The 19,615-nt window shown below is 39.1% G+C and overlaps 1 long non-coding RNA gene across 1 annotated transcript; it reads left to right on the top strand.

The window, feature by feature from the left end:
* The first annotated feature begins 11,845 nt into the window (after positions 1–11,845).
* On the top strand, positions 11,846–14,626 carry LOC109024338 (uncharacterized). Its single transcript, XR_008674483.2, has 3 exons — positions 11,846–12,054; positions 13,376–13,440; positions 14,496–14,626. It is a non-coding gene; the product is annotated as an uncharacterized lncRNA (long non-coding RNA).
* Positions 14,627–19,615: the final 4,989 nt, after the last annotated feature.

The following is a 19,615-nucleotide window of genomic DNA, read 5'->3' as shown; positions in this document are numbered from 1 at the left end:
GGGTAGATTTTATAGTAGATTTTATGTTGTTACCACAAAAATAAAAAGGCAACTTGAGGTAATGGATTTGTTATTTCGCTTGACTGATGCTTGAGCATCCTTCCTGCTTCCTGACACCTCTCTTTCCCTCTCCAGCATCCCATGCTTTTTAGGAAACAAACTGGACTCTTGGGTTACTAGTCATGCTGATGTTCTTTCCTATCCACCCACCTTTCCAAACAGAATGAAATGAAATGAAACACTCCATGATATAGAAAGGCAGAAAGAACTGAAAACCAGCTGGCTCATTATTTCCCTCCACAAACCAGGGAAGGGCACAAATAAATAAACACAATATTGCTGATGGGAAGCCAATGTAGGCTGGGCCTGGTTTTCTCCAAGAAGTGACCTCCTCTAGCAAATTAAATGCCCGGAGCCTCCCAATCTCATCTGGTCCTGATTTTCAATCAACAGTAAACTGATATCTTTTTTTTTCACTTTCATTATAGCTTGTTTTCATCTAGTTTATATTTCCAAATGTACTGGTTTTCAAGCCTGAACTGTCATATTAAACGCACACACACACACACACACTCAAAAAAAGTGCAGGCTAGGTGACCCAGTGGCACCAGGGATGGGGCCCAGCCCTTGGCTTGTGGGAACTCCTTGGAGGTTTTCTTTTCTCTGAGCTAATCTAATTGGGAGCCACCAAGTTGTTGGATAGGATGGAAACTGAAGGAGCCCGAACTCCCTTTCTTACCCCTGTATGTGGTGCCATGCTGAGAAGGGAGAGAAGAGGATGGAAGAATCCCTAGAGATCTCTGCACACTGCACACTCAGGCCTATTCTAACAAGGGCACAAAGGAACTTTGAGGGAGTGGAAGGTTGGACAGAGGGGTGGCCAGTCTTACAGCAGAGATTTGTAAACCTGCCTGATGATGGAGAAAAGGGCTGACTCTCCCAACTAGTGAGAGTGGAGGCTCATGTTTTGTGCACAGAAGGGAACAGCCAAAACCCTTCCCTCTGACTAAGTCTCAAAATAATTAGCAAATGGAATGAACACAATCGGGAATGAGTTATGAACATTCCCAGCACCCACCCGAGGTGCTTGGACAACACACCCTTCAGCACGACAAAAGCCCTTGATGGTGACCCTCATGGACCTCCGCCAGGCCTCCAGCTGCACCATTATCAGGGGATCTGAGCTCATTCCCTTGGACAGGTGCCTCCCTCCTCCGAGCTCTCTGCAACTGGGTCAAGGCAGTCTTTCCTCCCCACTGCAAAGGGTATGACATTAGCATGGGTTGCGGGGAGTGGTAGGCACAGGGGCCCAGGCAGCCCTCAAGTTTGGAAGAAGATGTGGTGAATTTGGATTCATCATCACACAGCCTCCATTTGCTTTAGCTCCTATGTACAGTTCCAAGATGGCTTTTTCCTTTGCAGAAGTGATGCAGAACATGCTTTTCTTCCAAGTTTAACTTTTCATGTAGCAGCATAAAAACATAAATCTTTGAAGTGTTGGCCTTCACGGTGTTTCTCTGAATTTTCTTTCCTCCTGGTTGATTCCAAGGCTCATTCTTTCTTCTTCTCTCCACCTCTTTTGCCAAGGTTCTTTCCATCCCTGGATGGCAGCTCTCTCCCTTCTAGGGATGCTTCAAATCTTTGCTTCCTGGTCTCTTCTTTCCATCTGGTGTCAAGTTCAGAGGTCACAAAATTTTCTCCAGTTGCCATCTTTTAGTAAATGCCTTTGGTAATCTGACCATTCTCTCTTGCTCTATTTTCTCCATTTTCATACACACACACACACACACACACACACACCTCCCTTTACCAATCTCTCTCCCTGCGTTTTTCCCTCCTCTCCCCTTGATCTTCAGAAACACAGGGCAGCATATGCCATGCAGAATAGACCTAAATATCATGTAAGAGAAATTTGTCTCATCATGAAATAGTGGAAAAAAATAATACCAGACATCAAGAATATGAGTTCTTTATAATAAGTAGTAAAACTAAGTTTTCAGCCTCTGTTAGATATTGTGCTTTAGAGGAATTATCTCATCTGTTTCTCAAGTAATTCTGTGGGCAAGAAACCATATCATGTCCATTTGGGGATTCAGAGAGGTTAAGCAATTAGGCTGAAGTCACATGGATAGCAGGTGATGCAGTCAGAATTCCAATCCCAGCAGCCAAACTTCAGGTTCTTACTTTAAAGACATGTTATGTTAACACATTTTATGTTAACTCCTCCTCCCTCTTGAAAGTTTGGGAAAGGAGCTGGTAAACTTTCCTCTGGAGCTGAGCATAAGTTGCCTATGACCACAATTTGGCTTAGTGCTTGTGATCTGAGAAATGTTTAGAGTTCTGTTGCACAGAGGTACCCTGTTCTGTCAGGAATCCAGACATCTGCCTCCTAATAGACAAGCCATTCTTGGCTGCATTTGGGCTTGGGGCTTTTAAGAATCCCAATACCCAGTTCACACCCCAGTTAGATTACATCAGAATGCCTGGGGTTGGGAGAGGCAGAACCTAGGCATCAGTATTTCTTAAATCTTCTCTGGTGATTCCAATGTGCTACCAAGAATGAGAATCACTAACTTAGTGAAACATCAGGCAACATCAAGCAAATTAAGAAGCTTCTTTTCATGAGTAGCAGAGCTATCCCTAAATCTCTGAAGTCATAGTATTAAGTAATCAAATTCACGATCTTCCTCTATAACAAGTAAGCTAGGGAGAAACCTGCCTCACAGTATCCAAAATTGTACATGGCTGTAAAAAATATAATTTTGATCTTGAAATCCAGAAGACATGGGTTTGGGTTCTGTCTTGGTCTGTTTAGGCTACTGCGAGGAAATAACATAAACTGGGTAGCTTATAAACAACAGAGATGTATTGCTCAGACTTCTGAAGACTGGGAAGCCCAAGATCAAGGTGTCAGCAGATTTCGTGCCTGGTGAGGGCCCACTTTCTGACTCATAGGTGGTGCTTTCTTGCTGTGTCATCACACAGTGGAAGGGACAAAGAGGGCATTAATCCCATTCATGAGGGCTCTGCCCTCATGACCTAACCACTTCCGAAAAGCCCCACCTCCAAATACTATCACGTTGGTGATTGGTTTCAACATTTAATTTTGGAGGGACACAAACATTCAGACCACAGCAGGTTCCATCACTCTGTCATGCATTAGCTGGGTGACTTTTTAAAATTACAGCAAAATACACGTAACCCAAAATTTACCATCTTAACTATTTTTAACTGTATAGTTCAGTGGTATTAATTACATTCACATTTTTGTGCAACCATCACCACCTTCCATCTCTAGAACTCTTTTTATCTAAAAAATTAAAACTCTATATCCATTAAACAACCCCCTATTTTTCCTCTCTCCAGTCCCTGGTGACCACTATTCTATTTTCTGTCTCCATGAGTTTGACTACTATAGGTTTCTCATATAAGGAGAATCATGTAGTATTTGACCTTTTGTGGCTGGCTTATTTCACTTAGCATCATGTTCTCAAGTTTTATCTGTGTTGTAGCATATGTCAGAATTTTCTTCCTTTTTAAGGCTGCGTAATATTCCATTATTTTCATACACTATATTTTGTTAATCTATTCATCTATTGATGGGCATTTAGGTTGCTTCCACATTTTGGCTGTTGTGAATAATGCTGCTATGAACATGAGTGTACAAATATCTCCCTGAGACCCTATTCTTAATTATGTTGTATATATATTCAGAAGTAGAATTATTGGGTCATGAGCTGTATGATTTTAGGCTACTCATTTAAATCTCTCTGGGCATCTATTTCTTCATCAGTAAAATGTATGTTTATTAAACATGGTTCTAGGTGATAGGGATACCACAATGAACAAGACAGGCAACGTTCCTGTCTAGAAGGAACAATTTCTACTTCCAGGTACCATAAAATGAATGAGATGATTAAGGTTTTCTGACTTTTGTGGAAGATTTGACCCACAAAGGTTTGATCTTCTCACTAGGTGTTAAGGACTTTTATATCAAGAAACAAAAAGTAGTTCAACTCGGAGTTTAAGAGTGATGAGGCCGGGTGTGGTGGCTCACACTTGTAATCCCAGCACTTTGGGAGGCTGAGACAGGTGGATCTCCTGAGTTACCTGAATTCAGGAGTTCTAGACCAGCCTGGCCAGCCTGGTCAACATGGTGAAACCCCGTCTTTACTAAAAATACAAAAAAAAATTAGCCAGGTGTGATAGTGGGCACCTGTAATCCCAGCTACTCAGGAGGCTGAGACAGGAGAATCTCTTGAACCTGGGAGGCGGAGGTTGCAGTGAGCCAAGATTGCACCATCGCACTCTCTAGCCTGTGCAACAAGAGTGAAACTCCATCTCAAAAAGAAAACCAAAAAAAAGTGGTGAATGCAGAAGGAAGAAGGGCTACTGTTTTATCTTTGAAGAAGGAAAACCTGGGTCCTGGAGTTTTGGCTGGATGATGAAACTGCCAGTCCCAACCATGTTTTCCCATGGGCTTGGCTTAGCAAGAATTCATTCCAGGACTTAATTAGACATTTCAAAAACCTTTTCTCAAGGAGAAAGATAAAAAAAAAAAAAAATCCCAAGCTTCACCCACACACAAATATCCTGCACTCTTAGATGCATTTTGGAAAAACTTCTGAGACAGCCTACAACAATATAAATCTATGAACTCTTCAAGCCAAAAATCACTATGTAACCAAAAATGAATGGGCTCCAAATGATTTTTTTTAAAGTCGCTCTTTCACTCATACATCCAAATTCAAGATGATTATTTTCTAAAGCAACAAAAAAGGAGGGTGAAATATGAGGGTAAGATATAAACCTGTCAGTAAACTCCAGGCAGGCACCTTTTAAGGAAAAATTATTCCTTTAAAAATACAGAAAAATACTGGGATACTATAACAAACATCCATGATCCAATCATTCTCATTGTTGGTTTTTCATCCACCTAATTGGAGTGCAAATTACATATAATAAAATGCACATTTTGCATTTTTGATAAATATGCACACCTGTGTAACAGCCTACCTCAATCAAGATACAAAATATTTCCATCATTCCAGAAAGTTATCTCATTTTCCTTTGTGGTCAGCCTGCTCTTGGCTCCAGGAAAAAACAGATCTGACTTCCATCACTGTAGATTAATTTTGCATATACTGGAATTTCAATTAAATGGAGTCTACAGCACATACTATTTTCTGTATGGTTTCCTTCCCTCGTATAATGCCTGACTGATCCATCTATATTACTGCATGTATCAGAAGTTCCTTTTTTGATTTTTGAGTTGTATTCCCTCATCCAGAGGAAATTTCTATATCCATTATTTTAGTTTGTTTTCAGTGCTTGACTATTACAAATAAAGCCACCATAAATGTAAACAAATTGTTTGGTTTGTATAAATTTATGGAATACAAGGGCATTTTTCTTTCTTTCTTTTCTTTTTCTTTCTTTCTTTCTTTCTTTTTTTTTTTTTTTTTTTTTTTTTGAGATGGAGTCTCACTCTGTTGCCCAGGCTGGAGGGTGCAGTGGCGCAATCTCAGCTTACTGCAACCTCTGCCTCCGGGGTTCAAACAATTCTCCTGCCTCAGCCTCCCGAGTAGTTGGGGCTACAGGCGCGTGCCACCATGCCCAGCTAAATTTTTTTTTATTTTTATTAGAGACGGGGTTTCACCATGTTGGCCAGGATGGTCTCCATCTCTTGACCTCGTGACGCACTCGCCTCGGCTTCCCAAAGTGCTGGAATTACAGATGTGAGCCACCACGCCCGACCCGGCATTTTTTTACATACACAGATTACATAGTGGTCAAGTCAGGGCGTTTAGAGTATTCATCGCCCAGAGAGCATACACTACACCTACTAAGTAATTTCTCGTCATCCAATCCCCTACCACCCCCTCACCCTTCCAAGTCTCCATTGTCTATCATTCCACTCTATGTCCGCGTGTACACATTTTTTAGCTCCCACTTATGAGTGAGAAGATGGGATATTTGTCTTTGTCTGACTTGTTTCACTTAAGATAATGGCCTCCAGTTCCATTCATGTTGCTGCAAAAGACATGATTTCATTCATTTTATGACTGAATAGTATTCCACTATGGGTATACAAATCTTTTCTGTGAACTTAAGTTTTAATTTATCTTGGGGAAATATCCAAGAGAAGAATTGCTGGATCATGGGTTAAATGGATAATTTAAATTTATAATAAACTCTTAAACTGTTTTCCTAAAGAGTTGCACAATTTTACACTCATATCAACAATATATGAGATACCCAGTTGCTCCAGATCCATGTTGAAACTTGGTATTTTCAATTTTTAAAAATTTACTATTCTGATGTATGTATATATATTGATACCTCATTATGTTTTTAATTTGCGTTTCCTTCATGACTAACAACATAGACCATCTTTTCATGGGCTTACTGGCTAAATCACTCAGCTTGGGCTGCCATAACAAAATACCATAGGCTGGATGGCTTAAACAACAGAATTTTATTCTACTTTTTACGGTTCTGAAGGCTGAATGTCTGGATCAGGGTACTAGCATGGTTGGGATCTGGTGAAGGTTTCTTCCTGGCTTGCAGTTGGCCACTCTCTTGCTGTGTCTTCACATAGTAGAGAAAGACAGAGAGAGAGAGAGAGAGAGAGAGAGAGAGAGACAGAGGAGAGAGAAGTGTTCTCTAGTGCCTCCTGTTATAAGGGTTTGTCCCATCAAACCAAGGCCCTACCCTCATGACCTTGCCTAATCTTAATTACCTCCTAAGAGCTCCATCTCCAAATACAGTCACACTGAGGGTTAGGGCTTCAACATATAAATTTTTGAAGGACATAGATATTTAGTCCATACCGTTAACCACTCCTATAACCTCTTTTTTGAAGTGTCTATTTTTGTATTGGGTTGTCTGTCATTTTACTATTGAATTTAAGGGTTATTTATATATTTTGATAAAAGTTCTTCATCAGACATATTATTGCAAATATTTTCTCTTAAGAGAATTATGATGCATTTTCTTAATAACATATTTTGAAAAGCAGAGGTTTTAGTTTTGATCACATACAGTAATCATTTTTTTCTTTTAAAATTAGTGCTTTTGAGTTATGTCTAAGAAATCTTTGCCCATCCCAATGTTGTGAAGACTTTCTCCTACAGCTCCTTGCAGAAGTTTTATATCTTTAGCTTATATGTTTAGTTTTACATTTTTAGCTTTTATGTTTAGGTCTAGAATCCAATTTGAGTTAGTTGTTATATGTGTCATGAGATGAGGTCTAATGTCCATTTTTTTCTATGAAGATATTCAGTTGTTCCAGAAGGATTTGTTGTAAAATCTATTCTTTTTCCCCTAAATTATGTAGTCACTTTGTCAAAAATCAATTGACTGTATACGCATGGGCCCATTTCTAGACTCTCTATTCCATTCAATTGATTGGCATGCCTGCCTTTACAACAATACTACAATGTCACTTATTGTAACTTCAGAATAAATTTTGAAATCAATAGGGAAAGTCCTACAATTTTGTTCCTTGTCAAGATTCTTTTGGCTATTCTAGGTCCTTTGCTTTTCCATCCAAATCTTAGTTTTTAAATTTCTAGTAAAGAGCCTGGTGGTGTTCTGATTAAATTATAATAATTTGGGGAATATATAATAGATATTTTACATTATTGAGTCTTCCAGAACCATAAACGTGGCATATATTACCATTTGTTCAGATCTTTCTTAATTTCTCTCAGCAATGTTTTGTAGATGTTACCTGGAAATACAGTCATCTAAAGATTTGGCTGGGAGCTAGAGAATTTACTTCCACGTAACTTGCTGCATTGTTGGCAGGTTAGTGCTGGGGCCGGCAGGAGTCCTTAGATCCTTACCATACAGGCCTTTCCACAGGGCTGCTTGAGCATCCTCTTGACATGGCAGCTGGCTTCCACAGCATGAACAAACCAAGAGGCTACAATGCTTCCTCAGAAGCCACATGTTGTTGCCTCTACAGTATTCTGTTGATCACTCAGGCCAGCCCTGTACTGTAAGAGAGGATTGTACAATGGTTAGAGTATCAGGAGATTAGGACCATGAAAGACCATCTTGGAGGCTGGCTACCATATCAGTCATTATACCCACCCAAAATATCCTGCACATAGCTGGAAATACAGCTTATCCCAATTTGGTGGTGGCAATGTTGAGTTTGCATAGTTAAATCTTGGACTTTGAATTGAGATGAACCTAGGTTCAAATCCTGACCCTGTCCTTTGGGAAATGTAACCTCTCTGAGCCTGTTTTCTTGCTGGCAAAACCTGGATAAGAATGCCTATATCATAGGGTTGTTGTAAGAATTAAATAAGTCAATGCATTTGACGTAGGGTGAGCACTCAATAAATGATAAATTCTATAATTATTACTTCTCTTGGAAATTAAGGAAATTAAAGGCTATAGTTACCTAGTTATTCCAAAACACTGGGAAGAGTTACATGAAGGAAAGGAAAAAAGTGAAAAAATATTGGGCACTTATCAAAAATAAGGGCTTTGGCCTTGGCCAGGAGGCTGCCTTAACGGTCAGAGATGGTGGTTATATCTGATGCTCCCAGGTTCCTACCAAAATTCACGTGGCCAAGAGAGCCTGCAAGGAGTTCCTGTTCAGATTGACCATTTCTCTCTGTCTCAGTCTGTCCAAGGCTCGTCTTAGGTTATGAGAGGATGCTCTATCAACCTAAGGCAGGCTGAAAAGTCTCAGCTAGAAGGTTAACAACTCAGGAGCAGCCCTCTACACAAAAGGGACCAGAGTTGGTGGCTAAGTGCCTGAGCTGCTCTATCCCACAGTGGATAATTTTCCGTTGTGTTTTGCACAGTGGCCCAGAGGGGTCCAGCAGGACTGAGCCTTAAGGAGTCAATCGTTTCTTTGCAACCCCTTATTGGCTTTCTCTATTTGCTCTCTCACTTTTCCCACTCCTTCAATATGCTTCCTGGGATCCACTCCCAAATAATCTTCTTACACCAAATTATTATCAAGATCTGTGTTTGTGGCAACCCACACTAAAACACAGGCTGGCCTCAAAAATGCAATGTTTTAGACACATATGGGTGCCCTGAGTGAAAAGTGACCCTCTCCAGAGAAGGAAGTAAAGAAAGGAGAGGTGCAATTTATCCCAAACCAAGAGCCCAGGTTAGAAATAAAGTTGAGAAATAGTCACTCAAGGTAGTTTTGATGCCCTGACCTTTCCACAGTATCACACCCATAGGGTTCAAAAGTATTTGTTCTGGAAATTTCTCAGCCAATGTTCCAAAGCCCTTGGCAAAAACACCTTGCTCAAGGTAGAAGTCACATGAAATAGCAGAGTAATGTCTGCTTTTTCTATGACAAGCAAGCCACAAGCCACAGCAGAGAGGCCACCATCCCAAACACAACAATTTGGCAATACAGAGAGTTTTCTTTGAAAGGACTGTACAAATACATTTCTTTCACTGGGAACTTCAATAGAGGATAATTATTCTTTTCTGCCTCATAATATATATTAAAAATGTTCACATGTGGCTTTCCAGGGAATTCTGCCAAATATTTTCAGGCACCACATCCAACTTTACTAATTTTATATGGCCTGCTTAGTCTATTATAGAATACCCTTTCATGCAGTATGAATTTGCTAAAGAGGCTAAAATATATTCCCTTATATTAAACAACTAGTTTAAAAAAAGTTTTCAAGATTGGGGACTTACGCTCTTCTTACTTATCTCACAATGAGATAACCACAGAAAATAAATTAAGGCCCTTCTGAAAAATTGTACGTTTTTCTAGACTTTTACTACCATCAAGAAACAAAATAAAATAGACTATCACCTTCAGGAAATGCAAAGCACACTGACATGAAGGTTGTTTTCAGATAAACAGTGTATTTCATTATCACCAGGGCATGCAATATCTCAACCACTACCCTTCGTGGCCTTTTTCTGTTTTTATGAGTTCATGCCAACAACAAGCAATGAGCACAAAGGCTGTGCGAAATGCTGCATTTGTTGGAGTGTTTGTGTTGGCTTCCTTCAAATCGGCTGATTTCCAAATCTCCTTCTCCACCCCACCTTAGTTATATTTATACTGTTGTGCAGAAGAAACTTGGATCCATATTTAAATATGAAATGCTTTGTGGCCATTCGTGCAAATCTCTTTATCGGGGTCTCGCACATTAACGCCCTTCACAATTGACCCACAGGCCAATTGTTTAACATAACGTTTCCACAGGGCTGCTTCCACGGAGTCACAGCCTTGTTTTTACTTTTCTTAGCTTTCCTGGACAATCAAAAGGAAGTGGAACAGAGCCGGCTTGCTGAAAGCTGGAGCTGCCCCAGTGTCTCCTCCTACCTTCTGTCTCGGGTTTTGTTTTTCTGCTTCTTTTTCTTTTTCTTTTTCCCATCATTTTTCACGGTAGAGAAGCCTGAGCCAGACTATGTAGCTAGAGCCTCTCAGTCCTCGCGTCTGCTGCTTTTTCCCTCCCTGCTCAAAGTTAATGTGAAGGCTGACTACGACCAGTCTCAGGAAGCTAAATTGTGCCACCTTGATTTTAGCAAAATTGGGTTCTCTGTTGATTCACAAAAGTATTAAAGTAATGCAAAGGTGTGTGTGTATATGTGTTGGAGGTGGGAAGTGGGGAGACGGAACTCTCAATGGGAACTCTCAGCTTATGAAATGTAAATTTCTTCATTCCTCTTTAACTTAGGGGTCGCTTTAACCTAGAGAAGTCACACTACTTTCCCCCTTTTTAATTTTTTTTCTTTAGAAGAGAAGGGATGCAATCTGTAAAAACTGAAATGGAAAGACTCATGATACCCAAGTCACTTTTTCTAAAAGAACGTTCCCACAGGTGCTGTAGTCAGTAATTTAGTCTCTAAATTGCAGCTTTCTCTTCTGTAAGCTGAAGATTGATTTATATTTATGGAGTGCTTACTGTAACTACTAGACACACTAGGTATACATATAACAGACAGTAATATGTCTGTCTCATATGATGATTGTGAAGACTTTTAATAAGCTATCTCACATACAGCACAGAGCACAGAGCAGTAGTGAGTGAGTATACAGAAATGTCAATCATCACTGATAATTATCATCATGAATCATGGTGAGACTTAAGAGGTCGAAGGACTGAGAATTAATGTCTCTATTATGGTTAATAAAGTGATTGAGAGCCCAAGTTTTAGAGCCTAGTACACTTTGACTCCAATCTCCATTCCACTATTTCCACATATGTAACTTTTGGTAAGTTATTTAAGCTCTTTAAGCCTCAGTGTCCTCATCTGTAAAATGGAGTTAATAAAGCATTTACCTCAAAGCATTGCTATAAGAGTTGTGCTTATATATGTGTACTTAGCACAGTGTTTTACATATCAATATATGCTTTACAGATCATTATATGGTAAGTATTATTAATTATTAATATTACCTGCTTATTTAATGTATTTTTATTTTAAAGATATAAAATTGGCCCAAAGGACAAATGTATACCTACTCCTTCACATACCTTAAAAATACAGATTATTTTCATAATCAGTTGGTTTGATAATAAACATATTCTTCAGTCCTTGGAAATGTTTCAACCAAAGTGTCACCAACTCATATAAGAGTTGAACATGAAGACAGCAATCAAGCAGAGAAACTAAGCCTGGGAGAGCATTGCATGGTGCATTAATCAAGGACAGCAATCTTTGCTGTTGTAACAAACAGCCCCACATCATAGTGGCTTAACACAAAGTATAGTTACTTACTGCCCACATTATAGTTCAGTGCAGGTCTGCAGGAAGGGCCTGCCTCCACTCATGCAGGTACCTGGGATCACCTGTCCATTGGCTATACTGCCCTTTAGGGCCTCCAAATCCCCAGCTGAATTATTCCCATCCATCTAGTAGGAAAGGAAAAAAGAATGTTGAAGGATCATGCAAAATGCTTTAGGGGCCAGTCCTGGAGGTAAAATAGGTTACATTGGCTAGAATGCTCTTACACATTGCCACCTATTTCAAGAGATGCTGAGATTTGGAGTCCTCTTGAGTGCCCAGAGATTTGAGTATCACCTAGCACTGTTTCTGCTTCAGGTGAGTAGAAGGAGCTCACTTTACATCCATCAACCTGATTTAAATAACTAAACAAACAGCTACAAGCTTCAGTGAAAATGCCTTACCCAGACTGAGTATTTCATCCTTGCAAAAGGTGCTCCCATAATATATGGTCCAACCTAGAACACTTTTAAGAGAGAAACAAAGTTGTTAAGAGTGGTAATAAATCTAAATGATATTTTGAAATTTTAAAAATAAATTATTGATTTTAATTTGTTGGTGGAACTATAAAATAGTTCTGGTCAAAACTATTTTTGAAAAATAATATTTTTTAATCAACATAGAATATATCCATATATATTAAAATTATTTTAAATACAATGTTTATTATATGAACATTAAAAATAATGTAAGCAAAACAGTTTTTCTTGGTATATATTTATATATATTAATTGGGGTTTTTTTAGCCACATGGGTCTCATACCATATTACTGGTATTTTAATATGTCTTCAATATTATTATTTTTCTTATTTTTATAAAATGCCTGAGATCTTTTCAAAATCACGTGATTAAAGTATGTGAATTTCTCTATTGTTTTAAAGAAAAAATATCCCTCGACATTGGCTGTGATACCTACCAACCTGGTAATATGTCTTCAATATTATCTTATTATTTTTCTTATTTTTATAAAATACCTGAGATCTTTTCAAAATCACATGATTAAAGTATGTGAATTTCTCTATTGTTTTAAAGAAAAAATATCCCTCGACATTGGCTGTGATACCTACCAAGCTCACAGTAAGTTTTGCTAAATGAATATTGTACAAGTCAGTTCAAGCTTATGTAACAAAACACCACAGATTGGGTATTATTTCTTATAATTCTAGAGACTGAGAAGTCCAAGATCAAGGCGCTAGCGGATTCAGTTTCTCATGAAGGCTCTCTTTCTGGTTTATAGGCAGCCACTTCTTGCTGTGTCCAAAGAGAGAGAGGAAGAGAAAGCTCCCTTCCCTTGGGTCAGAGCTCCACTCTTACGACCTTATTTAACTTTCATTACCTCCGAAAAGTTCTATCTCTAAATACAGTGACACTGTGGGGTAGAGCTTCAAAATATAAATCTGGGGAACACACAACTCAATCCACAGCAATGCTATTATTCTTTACTAAACTATAAAAATGTTGTTTCAGCCCTAAAATATGTACTGTATATGTGCTGACTTTTTGCCTGTCCTCAGAGTGCTTGTATTAGGCAAATATTTTACAAGCAAAACTTATCAAAAAAAACTTTATACTTTTGAATGTTTCGCTAAACATAAATGTAACAGAATTACAGACCTTCTCAATTTTATTTTATTTCAGTATATGGAATGCAACTTTATTCTGTTAAAAACGGGAGCTCTATCAATAGTTTCTTACCACACAAGGTGAGTTTTTCCATAGCATAATTATAGACTTTCAAATGGAAATTGTACATGCCATTTGAGCTTTCACTGTTTAATATGTATATTGTGTAGAAATAAATTTGAATATCTTCCTGCCTGCAAGCTTTGTTGTCAACAATTGCAGGTCCCTAAGAGTTTCAACTGCTGACTTCTTGACACTTAGTCCATTGAATACTTTGATTTAAATATTCCCAACTGATTTTGAGCAAGAAACTCATGTACAGAAATATAGTTTTTCTTTGTCAGAGTGAACTTCTAAAACCTTTACTTAAATTCCACGAACTAGGTGAGAAAAAAACCATTCAACCCATTAACGGAGCCACCTTAACTAATCTCTTTGAAGCATGCCTTGTGAGCATCATACAGTCGGCCTCAGGAGGACCATAGCATAACTGGTTGGAAACTGAATGTCCAATAGGGACAGAGCCTTGAGCTCCTCTCCCACCACTATATCCAGAAAAAGTTACCCAACAGTAGCTACTTCTGCCTGACTACACAATGCATGCTTCCCTTGAAAGGGATATGTTGATTTTGATGCATCTGGAAAGAGTTAGGAAGAGAAAAATGGATCATCTCTGTTTCTTTTCAGATTTGACCACTTGTTGAAATGAAAACTCTGTTTATTTCATGTGCGTCTCACTCACTTTTAGGCAAGGTCATGGAATAACTGAAAGCACAATGCAGAGGTCTTCCAAGTCTATCCCAGGTTATTTTAACACAAATACTGATAATAATTTTTCACTTAGGGGAAATATCTTGGACAAATGCTGACCTGGATAGATAACAGGACAAAAGATGTAGACCTGAATGTCCCAGACAAACTAGTACATACAGTTGATATGGTCACTCTACCTTTGTACCCCTTCCCAATTAATGCCTTAGAGGTTTCTGCATGAAAATCAAGAAGTGTATCTATCATCCAGGTATTCCAAATGGGATCTTTTTTGCACACAGCATCTGCTATGTCCTGATGAAAACTCAGTTGCTTCATGAGGGCTTTGCTAATCATTCTCTGTACTCTTCCTGTGATCTTTCAGATTCCAAGTGGATAGCGGAGGACACAGCACAAACTGGACAAACTGGCTAAAATTACCCAGAGCCCTCTAGTGTGGAAAAATACAGCAGAGAGGGCGAAAAAATCATTTTTAACACTCAAAAAGCAAGGGGGTGCTGGGTGTGATGGTAGGGGTGTGGGTGGGGGCCATGGTGGTCCTGAGCATAGTATCTCAGTTATGCTGCTCTCATCTCCACCTATATTCCTAATGCACTTTGGGATTCCACTGGCAAAGCTACCATTGACCTGTACACCAAATCTTAATTTTAAAGACAAGGAGATACACTCCCTGCATGTAATCCCCAAAACTCAAAACAGCTAGTTTTAGAACAAATTAATAAAATTCAGCTTTCCACCCCAGATGGCAAACCCCAGTATTATTTATTTCAAGAGCTAGTTGAGACTGAAAAGATAAACAGGCTGAAGAAAGAGAAATAAAGCAAACAGGCAGTTTTGTTATAGTTTACATCTGCAATTCTATCCCTGAAATATCTCTTCTAGCAGCTTTCCAAGATAGATTATTGTCTGCACTTAATTAAGACATTTCTTTTTTTTTAAGCTGTCACCAGGAAACTAAGACATTACACCAAATCATTCATTTACCTATTCATTCACTCTCAAATGTTCATTCAACACACATTTGTCAAACACTTTCAGAAACAAATGCTACCTCAGGTTCCACAAAGCCACAGTACTTCCCAGAAGAAGAAAACAAAATCTGTTAAGGTTGTGGGGTGTTTCTTAGATACAGTCGTGGGGATATTCAAAATATTTAACAACCATTGCAGCATGGGCTCCAGTCAATCAGAATGACAGCCCTGCCACATAACCAATAAGGAAGGATAAAGCTTATGGATACAATGTGGCCACTGAAACAGCCCTGGAGCAAACCTAATTCCTGAGAATGGTAAAGACAGATCTTAGTGAATAACACTTCGAAATGCTGTGAAAGCAAAAGTAGGTTGAGCCTTAGTGTCAAAGTTATCATACCTTATTTTCAAAAGAACCAAAAGGAAAAACTGTCTAGAATAGATACATCTCCCTTCATTTCCTTGTGTCAATTCGAGGTGAAAACTTGAGAAGTTAGTGGATGCCACTTATATATAAACATGGTACATGTCCCTTCCTTTTATAATCTCTAATTATCACGACTTTGTCAGTAAATATTACTTAACCTGTCATGCAGATGACAAAGTAGTCCTAAGAGTTTCTGTGTTTTGCTCAGGTCTCACATCTAGATAATGATGGTGGGTTTCAAAATCAGATCTACCTACCTTACTCAGAACATCTCATGCTTCATTCTAATTTCCTTATGCGAACTAACTTCTACCATATTCAGCTCACTCTTAGGAGGAGTATGAAATTGGCCAGCCCGCCCCTACTCAAGGAGTAAACCTATGATCCAAGCAAGGTTTAATGGATTGCAAAAAATGGCCACCATTCTTCTCCACCACTGCCCCACATCTATTCCACTTTGCAACATGAGTCTGGCAGCTCCTCTCATCAAGAGGTGGGGTTCCCACTCTTTAAATCTGGGCTGGCCTTGTAACTTGCTTTCGCCAATAGAATATAGCAGAAGTGACATTGTGAAGGTTCTGAGCATGGGCCTCATGAGACCTTGCACACTTCTACACCCCTCTTGGATCCCTGCCCACTTGCTGTGTGAACAAGCCCTTGCTCACCTGATGGAAGTTGAGAGACCACATGGAGCAAAAACAAACCATCCATTTGGGCCGTCTTAGATGGACCAGCCGTCACTGACCTGGCAGGGGATGGCAGATGCATGAGTGAGCCTGGCTTGATCTGGCCCAGATCTGTAGAAAACTTCAGCTAAGTCCAGCCCAGATTTTCGACCTACAAAACCATGAGCTATTAAAAGGTAGTGGTATTAAGCCACAAAGTTTTTTTACATAGCAAAATTTAACCAAAAGGCAAGAATAGAAAATACTTATGATAAATCTCAGAGGCAACCTGCGACGAGATTTTTAAGTACCTCTTGCTTCCTGGATTCCTGGATCTTCCCTAATTCTTGCCCTCTCTGAGCCTGGTTCTCTAACAGCATTTTTCATACCATGAGCCACCTGTGTCCTCGTGACAAATTCCTTTGGCTTAAGTTTGTCAGAGTTTCTGTCAACCAAAAAAACCTCTACACTCTAACTAATCTTAAAGGCTTTGGTGCAAACTCTACATTTTGCTGCTGAAAAACTAACAGGCAGAGGCCAGGACCAGAATCTAGACAACCTCACACAGAGAACAGGATCATTATCATCAAACAAGGCCATCACCCTAGTCATGACATAAACCAATCCAGTATTAATAAAGTAAGGCTAGCTGCTATGAAAAGCAATCCCTAAATCTCAGGGACTTGACATGATAATGCTTTAATTACCATGCCTGTCACTGGCCAGTAATGGACTTTTCTGGTGGGGTAGGCTTCCATGTGATCGTCCAGGGTCTTGGGCACCTTCCGATTGTGAGTCTGTCCTCTCTTAGGTCTTAGGGACCCTCATCATTCAGTCAGATGGGAAAGGAGATGGCACATGAGAGGGTTTTACAAGCCAGTCCTGGAAGTACCACCCACCACTTTTGCACACCTTGCATTGCACAGACCTCAGGCACATGACCACATCAACCTATCAGAGAAATATGGTCTAGTAATATAAACCCAAGGATGAAGTAAGAGCAAAAATAGGGTCAGATCTTTCCCACAGACTCTTAGCTGATTTTATTATACAGAATTGTATTATTGAGATTAAGCTTTTTGCATTAGAATACCCAGAAACTGAAATTCTTACATTCACTGCAACTCGCTAAAGGGAAAGCTCTGTTAGAGACAGGAAACCCGGCTCAGAGGACACCATTGTCCCGCCACAATATTCTTTACTATTTTCATTCCTTCCACAAAATAAGCCTGAGATCTGGGGGCAGGGATTCTACAAGTAATCATTTGCTTTCCTTTGTCTGATGAATAGCAACTACAGCAGTTTATTAACCACTAGATTACTCTTAAGATTTTGGCATATCCTCAGAATCACGCAGACACAGTTAGGGAAAAAAATATTTCTCTCTTTCTCCCCTCCCCAGTGGATTTCTTTTCCCCTTCCAATTTCATAAGAAAGTCCCCAGGAAAAATATACTTATAACAGTATCAAATTAATGGATGGATTGAGCTTACATTTTTCTTTTCCCATGATGCATTCTAAATACCAAAAAAAAAGACTAGACAGACAGTGGGACCCATCCATCCACATTCCAAGACATGCTCCAGTTACCCAGTCATTACAGAGCACTGCCAGGAGGCAGAGGCTATGATTTAACTATAATTCAGCTATTTTCAATATATTCTAGTTACTTAGTTGATACTGAAGGCTATGATCAAACAGTTTGTAGCCAATGAGCTTTTCTAAAGAAACTGCACAGTGGCATCTGACTTGCTGTAAGTTGTACCAATTTGCACCACAGAGTGTGCCTCTGAACAGCTGAGATTACAAAACAAAGCCTTGGAATTCATATGCCTTCATTCACTGTTTTCACATTTCTCTGTTCCAAAATGTTTGGCTAGTGTTTCTGCCTCCCTCCACCCTCAGCTCTTTCTTAAGGACAGAGAAGAAATCTAATTCTCATGAAACGATTGGTTTTTAAAGTATGCTAAGTATTTGGAGATTTATTAGAAACAGTTTTAGTTCCTCATTACTCTAGAGCAAATTATTATTGATTTACAACAGACGGCTCATCTGATATCCTTCAGGCAGTCATAAAAAATAGTCAGAACATTAAAAATGGTTGATGTCTTTCTGGCAAAAGCAGCTAAACTCAGCCAATGACAGCCCCTTCCAACTGAATGAAAAATAGCACATTCTCACTGTGTGTTCTGTTCACTTTTGTGTAAGTATTCCAAAGAACCTGAATTCATATGCATTTATTTTCATATTAAACTCTTTTATCAGAAAGATCTCTTCTAGATACCCTATTCACACCAGAGTGATTTTCAAAGTCAGAAAGAACATTTGCTAGGATTACCATGTACTTAAAGCTGGGCATGTTTTATTATAGAGCATTTAGAGTAAGGGTTTTTATTATCATTAAGCAATCCCACTAACAACAGGTCGAAGTTTTGCTGTGAACATGCTATCTAAGAGCATCAGCTCCTTAACAGACTGCCAAGTTTACATCCTGGCTTCATCCCTGGAGCAAGTCTCCTACCTTAGCAAGCCTCAGCCTTCTCCCCTGCAAAACGGAGCTATCAAGAGCATCCATTTCAATGGTCATTGATTTAGGGGAGGATTTTAACTTTATCACAGCACCAGGCATATAGAAGATTCTCTATTAATATAAGCTACTGGCATGGGACCAAGACTATTAATAGATGACTAGTAGCAGATTTGCCCACTACCTGCCTGCTAAGAGGATTACACTTTGCCAGCTTAGTTTCTTCTTCTCCTCTGGTTCCCCCAGAAGGGTCTGGACTAACCAGACTAGATCTTTGGGGCTTACATATTGCAGAATAAACATAAACAAAGCAGAGGAAAAAAACATAAAAAGAAGGGTACAGGCCAAGGCAGATTTAGGAACTTTAAGAGGTCCTGAGGAGAAAGGAGCTGGTCTGGTATGTGAGGAAATTTGTTGAAGTTGGTTGAAAGGAAAAAGGAGATTTGTAGTTATGTTCTCATAGTATTTTTTTTTATTCTTCATGGAATTCAAGAAATGTAAGTAAAGAACTGGATTATTTCCAATTTTTTGTTTTTTCAGCTTTATTGAGGTTCAGTTGACAAATAAAAATTATATATATGTACAATGTATGACATGATGTTTTGATATATGTATGCATTGTGAAATGATCACCACAAGCAAGCTAATTAACACATCCATCACTTCACATAGTTACCTTTGTTTGTGTGTGTGGTGGGAACAGTCAAGATCTACTCTCTTAGTAAATTTCAAGTACACAATGTTCCATTGTTTACCATAGTCACCATGCTGTACATTAGAGCCCCAAAACTCACTCATTCTGCACAATTCAAATTTTGTACCTTTCAATCAACAGCTCTCGATTCCCCTCCATCTTATCCCCACTGGAAACCACCACTCGACTCTCTGCTTCTA

This window comes from Gorilla gorilla, chromosome 21 (genome assembly GCF_029281585.2).
Source record: "Gorilla gorilla gorilla isolate KB3781 chromosome 21, NHGRI_mGorGor1-v2.1_pri, whole genome shotgun sequence".
NCBI lineage: Eukaryota > Metazoa > Chordata > Mammalia > Primates > Hominidae > Gorilla > Gorilla gorilla.
Note: the sequence above shows the minus strand (reverse complement) of the source record. Positions and strands in the feature narration are given on the sequence as shown.